This window comes from Mastomys coucha, unplaced genomic scaffold, assembly GCF_008632895.1.
Source record: "Mastomys coucha isolate ucsf_1 unplaced genomic scaffold, UCSF_Mcou_1 pScaffold22, whole genome shotgun sequence".
Lineage (NCBI taxonomy): Eukaryota > Metazoa > Chordata > Mammalia > Rodentia > Muridae > Mastomys > Mastomys coucha.
The window spans coordinates 23,456,930-23,476,421 of NW_022196905.1; the positions used below are offsets into that span (position 1 = coordinate 23,456,930).

At 45.3% G+C, this 19,492-nt stretch overlaps 2 long non-coding RNA genes across 4 annotated transcripts in view; one reads left to right on the forward strand and one right to left on the reverse strand.

Annotated features, from left to right (window-relative positions):
• LOC116069384 overlaps positions 1 to 19,492 on the forward strand; it is a 52,800-nt gene that overhangs the window by 11,279 nt on the left and 22,029 nt on the right. The window lies entirely within an intron of this gene.
• LOC116069385 overlaps positions 13,391 to 19,492 on the reverse strand; it is a 17,735-nt gene continuing 11,633 nt past the window's right edge. The window contains exons 2-3 of the long non-coding RNA XR_004110007.1: positions 17,364 to 17,462; positions 13,391 to 13,581 (exon numbers count right to left, since the gene is read on the reverse strand). This is a non-coding gene — a long non-coding RNA (uncharacterized LOC116069385). The remainder of the gene's footprint in view (positions 13,582 to 17,363; positions 17,463 to 19,492) is intronic.

Genomic DNA, 19,492 nt, shown 5'->3' on the forward strand with positions numbered 1-19,492 from the left:
ATAGGCTTACCTTTGCAGGTTACTTGACCTTTTTCCCTTACTGCTTTTAAAATTCTTCCTTTGTTTGGTGCATTTGTTGTTTTGATTATTATGTGACAGGAGGAATTTCTTTTCTGGTCCAGTCTATTTGGAGTTCTGTAGGCTTCTTGTATGTTCATTGGCATCACTTTTTTTAGGCTAGGGACTTTTTCTTCTATAATTTTGTTGAAGATACTTATTGGCCCTTTATGTTGGGAGTCTTTACTCTCTTCTATACCTCTTTTCCTTAGGTTTAGTCTTCTCATTGTGTCGTGGATTTCCTGGATGTTTTGGGGTTAGGAGCTTTTTGGTTTTTGTATTTTCTTTGATTGTTGTGTCAATGTTTTCTATGTGTCAATGTTTCTGCCCCTGAGATTCTCTCTTCTATCTCTTGTATTCTGTTAGTGGAACTTGCATCTAAGACTCCTGATCTCTTTCCTAGGTTTTCTATCTCCATAGTTGTCTCCCTTTGTGATTTCTTTATTGTTTCTATTTCCATTTTTAGATCCTGGATGGTTTTGTTCATTTCCTTCACCTGTTTGTGTTTTCCTGTAGTTCTTTAAGGGATTTCTGTGTTTCCTCTTGAAGGGCTTCTAGCTGTTTACCTGTGTTCTCCTGTATTTCTTTGAGGGTTCTATTTATGTCTTTCTTAAAGTCCTGTATTATCATCATGAGAAGTGATTTTATATCTGAATCTTGCTTTTCCAGTGTGATGGTGTGTCGAGGACTTGCTATGGTGGGAGGATTGGGTTCTGATGATGCCAAGTAACCTTGGTTTCTGTTGCTTATGTTCTTATACTTGCCTCCCACCATCTGATTATCTCTAGTGTTCCCTGTCCTGACTAAATCAGACTGGGGCCTGTCCTTCCTGTGATCCTGGTTGTGTCAGAACTCCTCAGAGTCAAGCTGTCTCTGTGATCCTGTGATTCTGGGATCCTGTGATCCTGGGCTAATTAGAGCACCTGTGAGTACAGCTTCCTCTGGGAATTATGGAACTCGATGCAGAGTTTTTCCCCCCAAGGTCTGCTCAGGGCACCAGCCTAGACAGATCAGAAGAAACCAGTGCCACTGATCTGGTGGAGTTCCTGTGTGCCTGAGCCCTGCTGGTCCCATGTATTCCTGGTGTTGGGACAGATGTTGTGTCCTCCTCACCTCTGATCTTCTAATCCTGGGTGTGTCAGAACACCTGGGCGTGGAGCTTCCTCTGGGTGTTGTGGGACTACTGCAGAATTTGTGCCCAATGTCTGCTCAGGGCACCGGCCTCTGATCCTAGTTTTTAATTTTTAAGTTTTTTGTTTTGTTTTGTTTTGTTTTGTTTACGTAAGTATAGATGGGCATTTGTTAATAGGAGTATGTTTACCCTGCCAGAGGCTATATCATTAAAGGAACTGTCCCTCCATCAACCATCATCTCTATGCCAACCCTTGATCCTGTGAGCTGCTCTCCTATCTATGGCAGGCCCGGTCTTGTGTACATCTTGTGCTGATAATCACAGCTGCTGTGAAACCTACAATGAAACCACCGTGTCACTCCTGGAAGTCAGCAGTCTATGCCGCCCTCCCTTCCTCGGCTCTCATGGTCTCTCTAGCTCTGTGTTCCATGATGTGCTACAACCCTGTAGTACATGTCACAGGTGTCCTGTTTATGTCTGAGCATTCAACACTCAATTATTACCTATATTTTGAGCAGTTACAGGTCTCTGCAGTTACCACTGCAAACTGCAAACTTCCTTCAGCTCTTTAGATGGAAGTCTTTGAAAATGTTTATAAATCTTATGGTTTGATTATTAAATGTTCCCTGAAAGTCCATGTGTTCAAACACCAGCTGGTTGTGAACACTAGGGAGAGTTCCAAGGCATTAGGGGTAAAACTTTAGAAACTGTATCTTTGAGAGCTAAAGAGATGGCTCAGCAGTTAGGATTACCTACGTTCAATTCCTAGCACCTATATAGCAGCTAACAACTGTCAGTAACTCCAATTACTGAGGACTGAATGCAGGCATATTCAGACAAACATGCAGGCAAAACATCCATACACATAAAATGATAAATAAATGACTGAATGGCCCAAGTACGGTGGTGTGTGCTTTTAATCTCAGCACTCCAGAGGAAGTAGAACCTTTATGAATTCATGGCCAACCTGTCACAAAAAAATAATCAATCAACCTTAAAAAATTAAAAAGGTATATCTTTTAGCTGGGCTGCAATGGCAATTGACTTTAACCTCAGCACTCAAGAGGCAAGGGCAGGCAGATGTATGGGTTCTCATTTCTTTTTAATTTTTTGTTATTGTTGTTTTGTTTTGTTTTTTATGGAACTCTGGGTAGGCATTTGTTTGTAGGTGTATGTTTACCCTGCCAGAAGCTGAATCTTAAAGTCTGTGAATTTTGAGGCCAGGGCTACACAGAGAAACCCTGTCTAAAAAGAAAAAAAAAAAAAAGAGCTATGTCTTTGATCCACATTATGCTGTTTTAAGTGGCTCTACTTGTCCTTGTGGCAGTCAAGGTAAAGAGTCTTTTGTCTGTGAGCCTGACTCATATGGACTCCCTGGTAGCTCCACCAAGATGCTACCTTCTCATGTTGCCTTCAGGGACACAGGGACAAATACTTATAGACAAGGAACTCACCACACAGTGTCCCTATCAGTGGCCATGTCTGATGAACAAGGCAGGATGGAAGCCACAGGAGCCTGAGGGAGGCTCGAAGCTCCCCGACCACGATGCTCCATTATCCCGCTGGCAAGACAAACTGACGCTCCTTTCAGAGCTCTAAAATGGAACACACCTCAGGAGATGGCTGGCAAGTAAGTGCTCACCGCCCATGGCGGTCAGTCATTATGATCGGCAGCAGCTTTAAAAATCTCCGTGATGATGGATTCCTGGAGTGATCACAAAGACTGCTGTGTGTGTTGGGAAAACACCTAAAGACTTTGTCAAAGGATTTGGACATTTCTGAGATGAACATCTACCGGCCGATGTTGACCCTTTGCTGTCATTTAGACTCCTGATTTAAACAGTTACTAGTTTTATGACATTGTTCACAGAGAGAAAACAGGTGACAGCAAAGACGAAAGGAAACAGAACTGAAAACGCATCAACCCAGAGCAAACGAGTGTCAGACCACCACCCAACACTCACCGAGCACCCTCTCTGTGTCGCTATATGATCTCCAAGGCTTAAGGCAGTCTGGATCACGGCTCTCGGAACCATGTCCCTCCACAGCTGGTGAGACTGTGTGGCTCAGTGATGTTCTTCTTCTCCCGTAAGGCGTGGGATGCATCCCAGAAACCCCTGCGCCCCACTCAGGGACCCAAGTGCCGCGCTGCTTCATTTCCATCCTAGGCAGTTGAATTTTGGCTCCACCATCCCTAAGCTCTACTCATTTGTCTGTTTTTATAAACGCCTGAGAAGTACACTTGCTTACCACATACTGAGGACACAAAAACAGGCATGTAGATAGGGCAGGTTAGCAGGTATTACAGAAAATGAGAATTAGAAGTTATGTAAAACCATATCTACTTTTATCTCCAGTACATTTTTGTCTTGTGGAGACTCTGGTCCACCATCATTTCTTTATACCCCATTGTCCTCAGTCCACCAAGACGGGATGCACAATGCAGAAGGCTGTGGGAGTTAATATATGGCAGCCCAGGACGCCAGCAAGCTTTACTGTAAAAACTGACTGAATACTCCCAGACGTCTCAGCCCGGGGGCCTTGGGCACTCAGGGGATTCACTTACAACCCCAAAGCTCTAGAGCAGTGGTTCTCAACCTTCCTAATGCTTCAGCCCTTTTATACAGTTCCTCATGTTGTGGTGACCCTCAGACACAAAATTATTTCATTGCTACTTCATAACTGTAATGTTGCTACTGTTATACTGTAAATATATGATGTACAGGATATCTTATATGTGAGCCCCAGAAGGGTCACAACCCACAGGTTGAGAACCTTGCAAACAGGGATGAGGGGGAGTGTTTGCAAGTGGGTGGGCAGTGGCCTGCTCAGTTTTGCTGTAGACTTCAAAGTTCAGTGAAAACAATGTTTCTCAGGGCTGGAGAGATGGCTTAGCAGTTAAGAGCACTTCCAGAGGTCCTGAGTTCAATTCCCAGCAACCACATGGTGGCTCACAACCATCTGTAGTAGAATCTGATGCCCTCTTCTGGTGTGTCTGAAAACAACTACAGTGTACTCATATAAATATAATAAATAAATCTTTAAAAAAAAAAGAAAACAATGTTTCTTTAAAACTTGCTTGGGCATATTAATGGGAGCTGTTTCTAGCTTTTCTTCTTCTTCACTGGTCTATGTATGTGTCCCTTGGCTGCCAACACCACACTATGGATCACTGTAGCTGCCTAACATGTCCTGAGGATATGTATGTGTGTGGGGTGTGTGTGTGTGTGTGTGTGTGTGTGTGTGTGTGTATGTGTGTGTGTGATTCCTTTCATATCATTATTTTCACTATTATTAATTTTCAGTATAAATTTTATAATATGTTATCTATGCCTACAAAAACTTTGACATTGTTTTGTTTTGAGGGGCTTATCATTACTATTACTATCATTATCACTACTATTACGTGTGTGTGGAGTGTATGTGTATGTGTGAATGCTTGTGAGTCAGTTTTCATATGGTCAGAGACTGCCTTGGTTGTTCATCCTCGCCTTCTTCCTCTTGTGTTTGAAGCAGGATTTCTTGTTCCCAGCTATGTATACCTGGCTAGCTGGCCCACAAGCTTCTGTCTCTCTTTTCCACCTCAAGGTAGACATATGGAATTACACATACACACTGCTATCTCATAGCTCAGTGGTGTTGTATCTGTAATCATATATACGTATCAGGGATCCAACTCCAATCCACACACTGGCATGGCAAGTGCTTTGTCCACTGAACCATCAGAGCAGACCTCCTTGCAGTGATTCTGATAGGAATTCTGCTAAACCTTTACATCAGTTAGGGATCTGGGCAGAATAGCTGTAATCCCCAAACTTGAGATATGGAGGCAGGAGAATCATGAGCTGGAATCTAACTTTGGCTACATGAGACCTTGCCTTTAGAAGAAAGAGAAGGAGGTGGGGAGAACTGGGGAGATGGTTCAGTTGGCTAAGCATAAAGACTTAACTTCAATCTCCAGGACCCATCTAAAAGTTGAGGGTGGCTGCATGTGCCAGTAATCCCAGTGCTGAGAGGCACAGGGCCAGCCATTCTGGATGAAACACTGAGGCCCAGGACAAGGAGCGACCCTGTCTCAAAAAACAGAGAGTTTTAGGAGGGCATCTAACATCTACCTCTGTCCCCCACATGCATGCACATGCATGCACATACATGTGCACACACACTAGCATGTACACATATACATACTTATAGGCAAAAACAATCCATTTAGGGAAATCGACTAACTGTCAACTTTTCTCATTCACGAACGTGGTGAATCATTGCCCTTATCTTCTAATATAGTTCATCAGTGATTTGCTGTTTTCAAAATGAAAGAACCTGCATGTTGTTAGATCAGCACCTAAGAACTTTGCTCCTTTTGAGGCCTTAGATGACACTCCACTTCTATTTTGGATTCCACACCTGCACTGATCATATAAAAAAAAAATACAGTTGATTTCTTCGGGGTGTCCTTGTGTCTTATGACCTTGCTAAACACAATAGTACATTCAAGGAGACACTTGCAGATTTGTTGAAATCCTCATCAGAGGCAAACCTGTCATCAACAAAGAGGGACAGTTGGTACCCTCCTTCCTCAGCAGTATGCCTTTGGTTTTGTTATGTTCATTTTAAAAAGTAACTGGAGTTTCCAGAATGACACTGTCCAGTACACTGGGAACACACTCAAGGCTCTGACCATTCGGTGTGCTGTTTACTCTGTGTGTCTGTCTGTGTGTCTGTTTGTCTGTCTGTCTGTGTGTCTCTGTGTCTGTGTGTCTGTGTGTGTGTGTGTTTCTGTATGTCTGTGTGCCTATGTGTGTTTCTGTATGTCTGTGTGTCTCTGTGTCTGTGTATGTGTGTGTGTCTGTGTGCGTGTGTTTCTGTATGTCTGTGTGTCTCTGTCTGTGTGTTTGTGTGTGTATGTGTTTGTGTGTGTGTGTGTGTCTTTATTCTGCTTTAGTGATTAGATGCTACTTAACAAACTGAGGAACCTGACCTCTATTCCTGATTTCAATGAGCTTTTGCCATTAAAGGGAGTGAACGTTTCTCAAACACACTGTCTTCATTATTTTACTATTGCTGTGACAAAACACCATGGCCAAGAGAACTTATTATGTAAAAGAAAGTGTTTAGCTAGACTGCTGTTTTCAGAGGGCCTAAGTCCACTATGGTGGAACAAAGGCATGGCAGCAGGAACAGCTGAGACATCACATCTTGATCCACAAGTAGGAGGCAGAGAGAGAAACTGGGAATGGTGTGAGTCTTTTGAAACCTCAAACCCCATACCTATGACACACCTCTTCCAACAAAGCTGTACTGACCTATCCTTCCCAAATAATTCCACCAAATGGGGACCAAGTACTAAAACATGAGCCTCTCGGGACAACCACACACAATTTATGCACCAATTGGTATTAGTAGCTGGTGTTTTCTTCTTTAGCCTGCTAATATGCTGGATTATATGGATTAATTTTCAAATACCAGATTAGCCTCAAATCCCTCCAATAATCCTACTGGCTGCTGATGTATAATTCTTCCTACATCACAGAGTTCCATTTGCCAGTGCGTTATTAAGGAGCTTTATGTCCACAACAAAGGAAATGGGTCTTTAGTTTCCTTTTATCATATTATATATGTTAAATTTATAAATACCCCTAGAATGTCTAGAAGAGACTAAAAGTGGTGTTAACTCTTTAAATCTAAAAGTGGTGTTAATTCTTTAAATACTTAATAGCATTCTCCGTGGAAGCCATCTGGGTCTGGAGATTTCCAAGGGAGAGCTTTTATGTTTAATTACAAATTCAATTTCCTGAATATTAATGGGGATATTCAAATTAGCTGCTTCCTGTGGATGGGGGCGGGGTAGTTTCTGCCTTCTGAAGAATTAGCTCTGTGAAACTTGTCAGAGTCATGTGCAGTTTTTTCTCATTACCTGCAGTTTTTTCTCATTACCCTTCTGGTGGCTACAGCCACAGTTTCTGGTTCTGGTCTTTTTTGTAATGTCTACTTTAAATGTCAACTAGTCTCAAAAAGCCTTCCTAGAAAGTTCCTGCAAAAATGAATCGTGTTCCTGCCATGAGCACATGGGAAGACACCACGTACACATCCTTAATTATTAGGAAAACTCAAAGCAGAACCTCAGGGAGACACCCATTTTTGCCCATTAGGATAGCCACTGCCTATAATCAGAAGCAAGGCTTTATGAGAAAGTTTAACCCTTGTACGCTGCCAGTGAGAGTATAGAAGGGTGCTCCCACTATGGAAAACAAGACGGCTGTTCCACAAAACACATATCTAGAGATAGAGATAAAAGTGGGATAAATACAGATGGTATAGATATAAATTAAATGAAGATATATAGGTACATGTTACCATGTGAACCAGTAACTCCACTTCTGGGTGCATTCACAAAAGTGGGGATACAGGGAGACAGATATGTAGAAAGAGATAGAGATAGAGATAGACATAGACATAGACATAGACATAGACATAGACATAGAGGTAGAGATGGAGATAGACATAGACATAGATGTAGACATAGACGTAGAGGTAGAGGTAGAGATGGAGATAGACATAGAGATAGACATAGAGATAGAGATATATAGATCCACAGCAGCATTCTGTATACATTCATCCTCTGCTGAGGCCACTCAAATGATTCGTCATGGCTGGTGCTTCCACTCACCTCCACATAAACATCTTACCGAACACCCTGCATTTCCTGCCCCTCAGCCTTACAGGCTTGCTCCTCATCTTCCCTGGGACATGCATCTCTTCCCAGCTCCCTAAGCATCAAACATGTTCACATGGTCCAGATCTTTTCCAGTTTACTGTGATAAAATACTCTAGTAAAGGTAATAGGGTTTGTTACCCCCTATCCCTAAAAGGGGATAAGGGGCTTATTTTAGGACATATTTTGAGATACAGTCCACTGTGGTGGAGAAGCCAAGGCAGGAAAAATTCAAGTCAGTTGGTCACATTGCACCCACAATCAAGAGGAAGCAATGAGTCCCCTTTCTCCATTATACAGCCTGGGATACAACTCTATGCCTTTGGGCTGGTTAGTGTTTGGATTGGTTTGGTTTGGTTTGGTTTGGTTTGGTTTGTCAGCTTGACACAAGCTATAGTAATCTAGGAAGGGAGAAGCTCAACTGATAAAATACATTCATCAGGTTAACTTCTAGGCAAGTCTGTGGAGTTTTCTTGGTTGATTATTGATGTGTAAGGACTCAGCACACTGTGATCAGTGTTGCCTCTGGGCAGGTGGCACTGGGTGTGTAAGAACACAAGCTGAGCAAGCCATGAGGAATATAAGCCAGAAAGCAGTGTTCCTCCATGGCCTCTGCCTCAGCCCTTGCCTCCAGACTCCTGCCTTGAGGTCCCATCCTAGCTTCATTCAATGACCGACTGAGATCAGGGTATATAAGCCAAATGAACCCTTTGCTGTCCAAGTTTATTTTAGTCCTGTTTTACCACAGCAATAGAAATCTATGACACCTTTCTCAATGTGGCAACCAAAGGCATCACTTTTAAGCTCTACCCTTCCACTCCTTGTCTTCATAGGCTCATGACCATGTTGTTATATAAAATCCATTCTATCCATCATTAAAAGTCTCCATAGTCAGGAGCCAGAAAGATCAAGGACACCACAAGAACTCTGCCCACAAAGTCAACTGTATGGGTCTGACTTAAGTCCTCTATATAAATGTAATGGCTGTGTATCTCCGTGTTCTTGTGGGATGCCTGACTATGGGAGTGGGGGCTGTCTCTGACTCTTTTGCCTGCCTTTGGGACCCTTTCTCTTCACTGGGTTGCTTCGTCCAGCCTTGATGTGAGAATATGTGCCTGGTCTTTTTTGTAGCTTGTATGCTGTATTCGGATGATGTCCCTGAAAGGTCTGCCCTTTTCTGAAGAGAAATGAAGGGAGTGACTGTCTGGGGGAAATGGGGAGGTACGGGGGAGGGGGAAGAAGAAACTACAGTCAGGGTGTAATAAGTGAGAGAAGAATATGGAAAGGGGGAAAAGAATCTTTGTAGTCTTTAACAGTTCCAACTTTTTAAACTTTTTATTGATTCTCTGTGAGTTTCACATCATGTACCCCAGTCCCACTCGTCTTCCCAGCCCCTCATCTTCACCCTTGAAACCTACCCCCAAAATAAAAACCACCTAAACAAACAACACCAACAGCAAGCATAGACAATGTCTCCCCACAGAAGCTGTGGTGTGTCACAGTGTGCCCCACAGTAGATCCCTGTCTACACACCTTCCTTTGCAAATGTTCATTGCCATGAGTCATTGGTCTGGTTCAAGATCTCTGGCTTCTGTGACACCATCAATATTGGATCCTCACCTGGACTCCTCCCGGTTATCCTGTTGTTGCCCTGTGTTGTGGAGATCCTGCAGCTCTGAGTCATCAGGACTGGCCCTTTCAAGAATCCCAACCATCCCCTGATAATACAGATTTCATCTCAGAGCCCTGGATCTGGGCCTGGGTGGTTGGTAGTTGAGCTGGTCAGAGCATTGTCTCTCCCTTATCCATACCACCAGGGCAAGCTCTCCAGCACTGCTCTGGCTAGGCCACCCGATGCTGCCATCAGCAGGAAACAGGGTCAGCTCTCCTGCTCTTATGCCCTCAGAGTAGTTCTCCTCACCCATGCCTCCAGAGCCAGCTTCACTGTGATGCCCAGTCAAGGTGCAGGGTCCGCTCTCAAGTGCTACAGCCAGTGAGGAGGCAGGGCTAGCTCTCCCCCTCTCATGCTCCCTGGTCTAGCTCTCCTGACTACCACAGATGGTGAGGGGGTGGAGAGAAGAGCATCATACCACACCCCTGCCACCTCACACCACCTCACGGTAGATGAGTGGCAGGGCCAGCTGTCCCAAGCTCTCATGCTCCACTTCTCTTTTCCTCCCATTTGTCCACCACATCCTTGCACACTGTGGTGGCTCCCACTGCAGGCTGCCCACATGGCTGGCAGGCCCCTGGGTGACATCTTCTGGCAAGCGGGTGGCTGTGGCCCACCTGTGCTGTGGACCAGGGAGCCGGTCTGGGGTGGTGTGGCAATCTGCAGGTCTCTGTCTTCCCTCTGCTGTGCTGCCCTGCATGACAGTAGAGTGGCCTCTGTGAGTCTATGGCCAGCCTGTGCTATTGAGGGGTTGAGTCGGTCTGTGGTCGACTTTCCCCACCCATGCCACATGGAATGGCGGAACACTAGTCTCTGTCTTCCTCATCCCTCGCTGCCTGCCTGGGTTTGATTTGATTTTTATGTGTCTTAGGCATAAAACAGTTTTGGCCACTAAGCCAGGCATCAAGCTAGAATGGATGAAGGGCTGCCATCTGCTCTGCCACTGACAATTCCAACAGTTGGTTGGTTAGTGGTGGTTGGTGGTTGGTGGTTGGTTGGTTGGTTTTGGTTTTGGTTTGTTTTTTGAAACAGGGTTTCTCTGTGTAACAACCCTGACTATCCTGGACTCACTTTATAGACTAAGCTAGCCTGGAACCCACAAAGATTAGTCTGCCTCTCCTTCTGGAGTGCTAGGATTAAAGGCATACACCATCATGTCCCAGCAAATTCGAACATTTTAAAAGTCCAAATCCTCTTAACTCTAAGCTCCCATAAAATCACCAAAAAAAAGTTACATATTTCCAACATATAATGACATAGAGCAAATATTCCCATTCCAAAATGGAAGGTGTGTGCCATAGGAAGAAAACAATTACACCAAAGCAAAACCAAAATCCAGCAGGGCCAACACCAAATTCTGCAGTTCTATGCCCAACATCTGGAGTTCCTAATGTAATCAGCTGGGATCCACAAGGCTTGGGTAGCCCAGACCCTCTAGCTCTGCTGCCCTCAGCTCACGCAGCTTCTAAGACCAGCTACATTCTATACACACAGCTCTCCTCGGCCAACAATGCAGTGTCTCCTGGTGTCTCCAGTATCTGGGATCTACCCTTCAAAGAAGGTCACACCTTCACAGCTTCATACAATGGCGTCTAGGGGTCTTGAGCCAGAGTGTATCACCCTGCCACACACTGTCTGGCATCAGCTGTTCCTCCTAAACCCCCTTAATCTTGCATCTTTCATATCTTCAACACTACTCTCCCAGCCTAGGCATGATGGACATGCCTTTAATCCCAGCATTTGGGAGGCAGAGGAAGATCTCTGTGAGTTGGAGGCCAGCCTGGTCTACAGAGTGAGTTTCGGAACAGCCAGGGCTGATTAGAGAGAACTTGCCTAAAAAAAAAAAAACACACTCTCCTAGTCAGCGGCTTTCCAGGAGCAGAGAATCCTCTCAACTTAGGTTTTCTTCCTTTAGATGAATTTGGCTTTTCCTTCTAATGAGCTGAGCATCTTTCTTTTAATGAGATGCGGCTTCCAGAGAGTGTAGTTTTGCCCTCCGAATGGTGTTCCTGTTGTTCCAGTGTAGAGCAGATTTCTCTTCCGTGGTGCTGATCTGTTTAGCAATTAGAACTGTCTTCCCAGCACCAACAGGCATTCCCCTGTTTTTTTCAAAATTTCCTTTGACAAACAAGCTTGTCTATCACCTTAAGTGTAACTTCATTCAGGTCCTCGGGATAAAACCAGATCCTTGGCCAAGATATCACACAAATGGCCCCATCCCAGTTCCTGGCGGAGTTCATGTTCCCCTCTGAAAGCTAATGCTCCAACCCTCCACTGCTGACAATTCTCTCAGCGTTCTTGTCTTCCAAGCTCCCACCAGAACATCCCACCAAGCAGCCCCCTGCATGCTGTAACCTTTGTATCCCAAAGCACCAAACTCTTCCACATCCCAGTCACAAAACAATACCAAGAGCCTAAGGACCACGTGGTCGGGTTCATCGCAGCAACAGCCCCACTTCTCAACACCAATTTCTGTCTGGGTTATTTCTCTGTAGCTATGATAAAAATACTCTAACAAAAGCAATGTGGGAGGGGAGAGGGTTTATTCTGCCTCACAGTGGAAGGCACGGTCCATCAGGAAGCAGGAGTTTAAAGCAGCTGGTCACACGGCGTCCACACTCAGGGAACAAGAAGGTTGAACAGTACTATGCTTTCAGCTCAGCTCCATCGCGACATCTACCCATTCCAAGATCCCATCTAGGGTGTAGTTCTGTCCACAGTGAAGATGGGCCTTCTCACATCAACTAACCTAATTAAGATAATAATCCTTACCGGTATACCCAGAGAGACCTGTCTCTGAGCTGATGCTACGTTCTGTCGTGCTGACATTTAACATTATCCAGCACAGTGTGGTCTCCATTTGCCCCTCAGAGCATCTCCTGAAAGTACCATTTGTACGTGTGAAGCCAGCCCACATTATATGTGCTCCCCACATCATGCCAACGTGCTCTGGTCTCTCCTTTTAAACTAGACACTCTCTTCTCCTTGTTCCCCCAGTTAATCTCTGTCTTGCATAACCTATCCTTCATCCAAGACACTCTTACATGGGATCTGATCACTTCACCTCCCTCAGCTCCAGCCACCATTCTGCGGGGCCTCCAATCTGCATCCTCAATAGCTCATATTGTCTGTCCTCCATGTTCATCTTTGGCTTTGAGGGTCGTCAGCTGTGCCCCATATATTTACCCTATGACTCTGTGAGCCCAACCTGTTACCTTTGCTCCATCCATCTCTGCAGTCCATCCATCTCTGCAAACTCCCTTTCTTCCACAATCCAATCTTGTTGGCTGGGTGTGGTTCCTCCTAGGACTCTCCTGAATCCATGACCTTACCTACACAGCCTCAGGTTTCTGCCTAAGCTTCCTCATGGGCCCTTCTTTCCTGGTCCTCACCCTCTCCTTGGTCCTGGTCTGTACTCAACTCTCCACCTGAGTCTCTTTAACCCTCTCCATTCCGGATCTCACTTCTCCAACCCCATCAGCACTTTTGCTGGGGCCCTGTTTTCCTGTGGTGCCTCAAACCTGTCTGTTCTTCTCCATGGTCCATTCAGCTCTAGCCCCTCCGGGCTGCCATCTTTTCTGAGCTTTGCTCCTAGGTACAGAGAAACTCTTCAGGGGCCTAGATGAGCCTGCCCCTTCCTCCACACCCTTCCACCCACACCCCACTTCAACATCAGTATTGCTCACTGCGGTTTTGGAATTCAATTCTACACCCTAAATTTGTCACACTTCTATCGCAGTGTGTAGGATTATCTGCTTTGTTTAAGTATAGATCCAAGAAAGAAAGATAAGAAGTTGAAAGGCAAGAGCCAACAAGCTTGGAGTCTGGATATTAATTTTCAATGAAACAAGACTTGTGTGGAGTAGCCCAGTGCTGTTGTTCCTGTCGTGTGGGAACTCGTGCTGAGCCCTTCATGTATCCAGCTTGCTTCCCCGCCCCCATGTTGTTTCCCTTAATTGCTTAGAGGCCGTTCTCATTTAATATTTGCATACTTCTGGAAAACCACATCTGAAATAACGAGATAAAGAAAATTAGTTTCAGTGAAGTGGTATCGGGAAATAGCTCTCTAATTTGTTGAGTCAAAAAGAAGAAACCATTTCAGACCCAGAAAAGCACTTAGATGCAATGGCTTACATGTTTTAAAGAATTTTTTAAAAAACAAGCTATTAGGAAACTGAGATGCTTTTCTTTAAAAGAAAGAAAAGAATATAACAAGAGAGGAGACGATGCTAAGTCTACTAAGAAGCTACCAAAGACTGTTCAGCTCCTGAGGACACACAACGAGTTCAGCTGTGGGCTCCAGGATTTGCCCCAGTAAGAGCAACCCAACCTACCCAATGTTAGAAGAACTTTTACATTTTTAAATTAAATCATTTGATTTTTGTGTATATAGGTATTTCACTTATATGTATATCTATGTACCACATGCATGCCTGGTGTCCACAGAAGCCATACTGAGGTAGCTGCAGGGACTCAAATCCTGGTCCTCTGGAACACCAGCCAATGCTCTTAACTGCTGAGCTATCTCTCCAGCCCCTGAAGAAGAACTTCTATGACTTAATTTCATTTTATTTTTTTATCTTTGCTGCTAAGGATAGAATCTTCAGTCTTGCACGTTCTAGACCAGGGCTCTCCCACTGATCTATAACCCCAGATCCTAATTTTGTATTCATTTTGAAATAGTATTGCCTAACAAAGGGCTAAAGAGGCATCTCAGTGGGTAAAAGTGCCTATTTCCCAGGCATGAGGACCTGATTTCAGATCCCAATGTTGTGTCATTGTCATTGTAAAAAGCCAAATGTAGCCAGGAACAAAGCTGTAACCCCAAAGCTATGGAGGATGGAGAGAGATTACCAGGTTTGCTGGCAACTAGCCAGCCTATCTTCGGGTTGAGTTGAAGACCATGTCTCAAAATAATAAGACAGAGAGTAATACAGTGTGCCTCTTGTCTCCGACAAGCATGCACACAGGTGGTCACGCATCTGCGTACACATGTATAAACATCCCACGCAAATATCACACACACACACACATATGTGCACCTAAGAACAGTTAGATGGCACTAAAGCAGACTTCCTCTTTTATCTAGGATTATATTTAATGAAGTTGCTCATGAGGGGACACGAAATTTTGTTACTTTGCAGCGTTTTAAGATGCATACCATAAAAACAGAAATAAAATCTAAACAGTGTGGACAGGAAAGCTATTGGCTTCACACCGTTTGTTTGTGGAAGGAAATCTTCTTCCAGAGGTACTTGGGCTACAACTGCTAAACAAAGGAAAAGGAGAGTATTACAGAGGGGACTGGAGAGATGGCTCAGTTAGGAACATGATTACCTCACAAACAGGAAGACCTGAGTTTGATCCCCTGAACCCAAACACACACACACACACACACACACACACACAAAAAAAAAACAAAAAAAAAAAACAGGCTCTCACTTGTAACTCCAACACTGGAGAAGTGAGGCAGGAGGGTGCCTGGGGCTTACAGTCACCCAGCCTAGTTTAGTTGGTGAGCTCCAAAGCAGTGAGGGACCCTGCCTCAAAGGAGACAAATTGCATTCCTGAAGATGACAACAAAGGCTGTCCTCTGACCTACACACACACACACACACACACACACACACACACATACACACACACATGGATGTACATGAAGCATGAATTTGGAGAAGATGAAGCTGCATAGTATATACAAACAAAATATTGCCCAGTTTATATTCACGAGAAACAGGGCAGAACCAGCATTGGGACATTTCCTTTCCACATAGCACACAGTCGATATGTCCTGGCTGGTTGTATGTCAACTTTACCCAAGCTAGAATGATCTTGAAAGAGGGAACCTCAATTGAGGTTGGTCCTGCCCTGACTTCCCTGGATGATGGACTACAAGCTGTAAAATGAAATAAACCCTTTACCTCTCCAAGTTGCTTTTGGTCGTGGTATTTATTACAGTAATAAAACCTTAAGACACCCTGTGGCTGGGGGACTGACCAGAGGAGAGAAACCTAAAGAATGGTTATATACAAACACAGAGGGTCTGCTACAAATCCAGCTTCTATTTGTGTAATTGTCTTTTGTACAATAAATGCATTTTAAAAACTCTTTAGAGCAACAGTTTGAATGAAATAATAGCATAACAAAAACCTGGCCAGAAAAAAAGAGTAACCAGAGTTTTGGGGCAAAACCCTTAGGCAGCCCCAATGTGGCTGACTCAGCCACATCCCCCAAGGCACCAATTAAAGAGATGCATAGTGGTGAAAACAGAGAAAGAGACTTGTTCAACACTTCTGCACTGGAAAGAGGGACAGGTAAAGGGTCCAGTGACTCTAACCCCATCTTCAAGGTACTGACTTTAGCCTTAGGTTTATGTAAGGAAAAAGTTCAGGCAGGAGTGAAAGGTACAAACATGAAGCTTTCCTGATCAAGGTATAGACCTGCACCTCACTGGTCCGTCCCTGGCAGACCTGCACCTCACTGGTCTGTCCCTGGCAGACCTGCACCTCACTGGTCCATCCATGGCAGACCTGCACATCACTGGTCCATCCATGGCAGACCTGCACATCACTGGTCCATCCATGGCAGACCTGCACATCACTGGTCCATCCATGGCAGACCTGCACCTTACTGGTCCATCCCTGGCAGACCTGCACATCACTGGTCCGTCCATGGCAGACCTGCACATCACTGGTTCATCCCTGGCAGACCTGCACCTCACTGGTCCATCCCTGGCAGACCTGCACCTCACTGGTCCATCCATGGCAGACCTGCACCTCACTGGTCCATCCATGGCAGACCTGTACCTCACTGGTCCGTCCCTGACAGACCTGTATCTCACTGGTCCATCCCTGGCAGACCTGCACCTCACTGGTCCATCTATGGCAGACCTGCACATCACTGGTCCATCCATGGCAGACCTGCACATCACTGGTTCATCCCTGGCAGACCTGCACCTCACTGGTCTGTCACTGGCAGACCTGTATCTCACTGGTCCATCCCTGGCAGACCTGCACCTCACCGGTCCATCCATGGCAGACCTGTACCTCACTGGTCCGTCCCTGACAGACCTGTATCTCACTGGTCCATCCCTGGCAGACCTGCACTGATCTGTCCCTGGCAGACCTGTATCTCACTGGTCCATCCCTGGCAGACCTGTATCTCACTGGTCCTTCCCTGACAAACCTGCACATCACTGGTTCCTCCTGTCTCAGCACTGCTCCTAAACAATGGCCTGAAGACATGGGTGAAGGAATAAACTGCTTCTGCAGGTGATTACCTTAAATCAAAGGTGCCTCTTGGCCCTCATTGATAAGTGAACTTGAGGGGAGCCCATCCTGTGAGACTGTGCTATTCCATAAATCCAAGGAGACTCAAGAGGAAAGGTTAAGGACAATTAATTATCTCTATGCCTTCAGCCAAACAAAAAGAGACAGACACAGAATGAAGACGGATGCCAGCCTTTCACGTGGTTTCTGCTGTCTTGTAGATCCAAGTGACAAATCTAGGCCTTTTAGCAGAAGTGTTCCCTAGGTCTTTCTTTTTCCTGTGATAAACTCTATGTCTATCTTAGTTAGGGTTCCTAATGCTCTGATAAACGACCAAAAGCAAACGGGGAGAAACAAGCTTGTTTCATTCCGCTCATGTGTGCTGATCACCGTCCACCATGAGGGGAAGTCAGGGCAGGAACTCCAGCCGGAAAGCTTCAGGCAAGAACTGCAGCAAAGGCCACAGAGGAGTGCTGTTCACCAGGTTGTTCTCCATGGCTTACTCAGCCTGCTTTCTTATACCTCTAGGATTACCAGTTGTGGGGCAGTGGTCTGTTCAGGCAGCCTGGGCCCAGACGAGTACAAGTCTAGAACTCCGGAGCCCCAGTGGGTAGTTTCTGCCTACAAGGGACAAAAGGTGTTCAGCTATAATGCCTGGGACCTTGGCTCAGGTTTCAGTCCCTGCCCCCAACAACCACCCCAGCAGGAGAGGTGTGTGATATTGGTCAGGCCCACTTACATGCAAATAAAGACTCTCAGCCCAAACCAATGAGACCTAACTGCTGTCGAAATCTGAATGACCCCCAAAACTGTATATATGTCCTATCCAGGGAAGAAAAAGTGTGTGAAAGATCTACTTTGTTGTCTGAGCCTTTTGTTCTAAGAGTTGTAACACTTGGGAAGCAGACTTTTGGTCTGCTCTCCCAAAACTCGGCCTGAAGCTGCGCTGCACTCCTAACTGGCTAGTAGGCCTCTCCTCAGCCCAGCCAGACTCGACTCAGTGCAGGGCAGCTCGGAGAAATGGATTGGCCTGGAAGACTTGGCAGAGACGGCCCCGCCCATGCTTGCTTCCCTTCACTAGGGCTCTTGCACCGGGTTGGGCCAGAGATCTCCGTGGAAAGCCTTCTGCACTCAGGCCCACAACCAGTCATGGGTGTCACTACACTCAATGTGTTGGTCTGAATATGCTTGGTCCAGGGAGTGGCACTATTAAGAGGTGTGGCCTTGTTGGAGAAAATGTGTCACTGTGAATGTGGCCTTTAAGACCCTCGTCCTAGCTCCCTGGAAGTCAGTATTCTCCTGTTTATTTCCAAAACTCTCAGCTTTTCCTACACCATGCCTACCTACCTGGATGCTGCCATGCTCCTGCCTTGATGATTATGGACTGAACCTCTGAATCTGTAAGCCAGGCCCAATTAAATAATGCCCTTATAAGAGTTGCCTTAGTCATGATGTCTGTTCACAACAGTAAACTCTAAGACACTCAGTGAGCTAAACCCTCCATATCAATCATTAAGAAAATTCCCTACAAACCTGCCTGTGGGCCAATCTCATAGAGGCATTTTCTCAGTTAATATTCCTTCTTCCCAGATATGTACCAAGTTGACAAAACTACCCAGCACAATTGATCCCTTGTCATCTTGACACACAAATACATCACTTATTAAACCATAACCTTTTCTTTCTTGTTCATTCCCAGGATGTCTATTAATATCACATTATGAACATAGTATAACTTTAAAAGTTCCGTGGTCTTTAAACTTTTCATCACTTAAATATTCTCTTTAAAACAACCAAAGCCACTGGGAGTAACTGGGACCAGCGAGACCAAGGCACACAGGAACTCTGTCAGCCCAGTGACTCGAGTTCCTTCTGGTTTGTCTGGGCTGGTGTCCAGAGCAGACCTTGGGTGCAAGCTCCACAGCCAGTCCCACAACACCCAGAGGAAGCTCCACTCCCAGGTGATCTGACACACCCAGGATCAGAGGTGAGGAGGAACCAACATCTGTCCCAACACTGGGAGTAACTGGGACCAGCGAGACCAGGCACATAGGAACTCCGCCAGCCCAGTGACTCGAGTTCCTTCTGGTCTGTCTGGGTTGGTGACCTGAGCAGACCTTGGGCGAAAGCTCTGCAGCCAGTCCCACAACACGCAGAGAAAGCCCCACTCCCAGGTGATCTAACAAGCCCAGGATCACAGGATCCCAAAATCAGAGGATCACAGAGACAGCTTGACTCTGTGGAGTTCTGAAAGAATCAAGATCACGGGAAGGACAGGCTCCAATCAGATTTAGCAAGGGCAGGTAGCACTAGAGATAACCTGATGGCGGGCAGCAAGTGTAAGAAAATAAACAATACAAACCAAGGTCACTTGACATCATCAGAACCCAATTCTCCCACCATAGCCAGTCCTGGACACACCATTACACTGAAAAAGCAAGATTCAGATATAAAATCACTTCTCATGGTGATGATACAGGACCTTAAGAAAGACCTAAATAGCACCCTCAAATAAATTCAAGAGAACACAGGTAAACAGCTAGAACCCCTACAAGAGGAAACACAAAAATCCCTTAAAGAACCACAGGAAAACACAATCAAACAGGTTAAGGAAATGAGCAAAACCATCCAGAATCTAAAAATGGAAATAG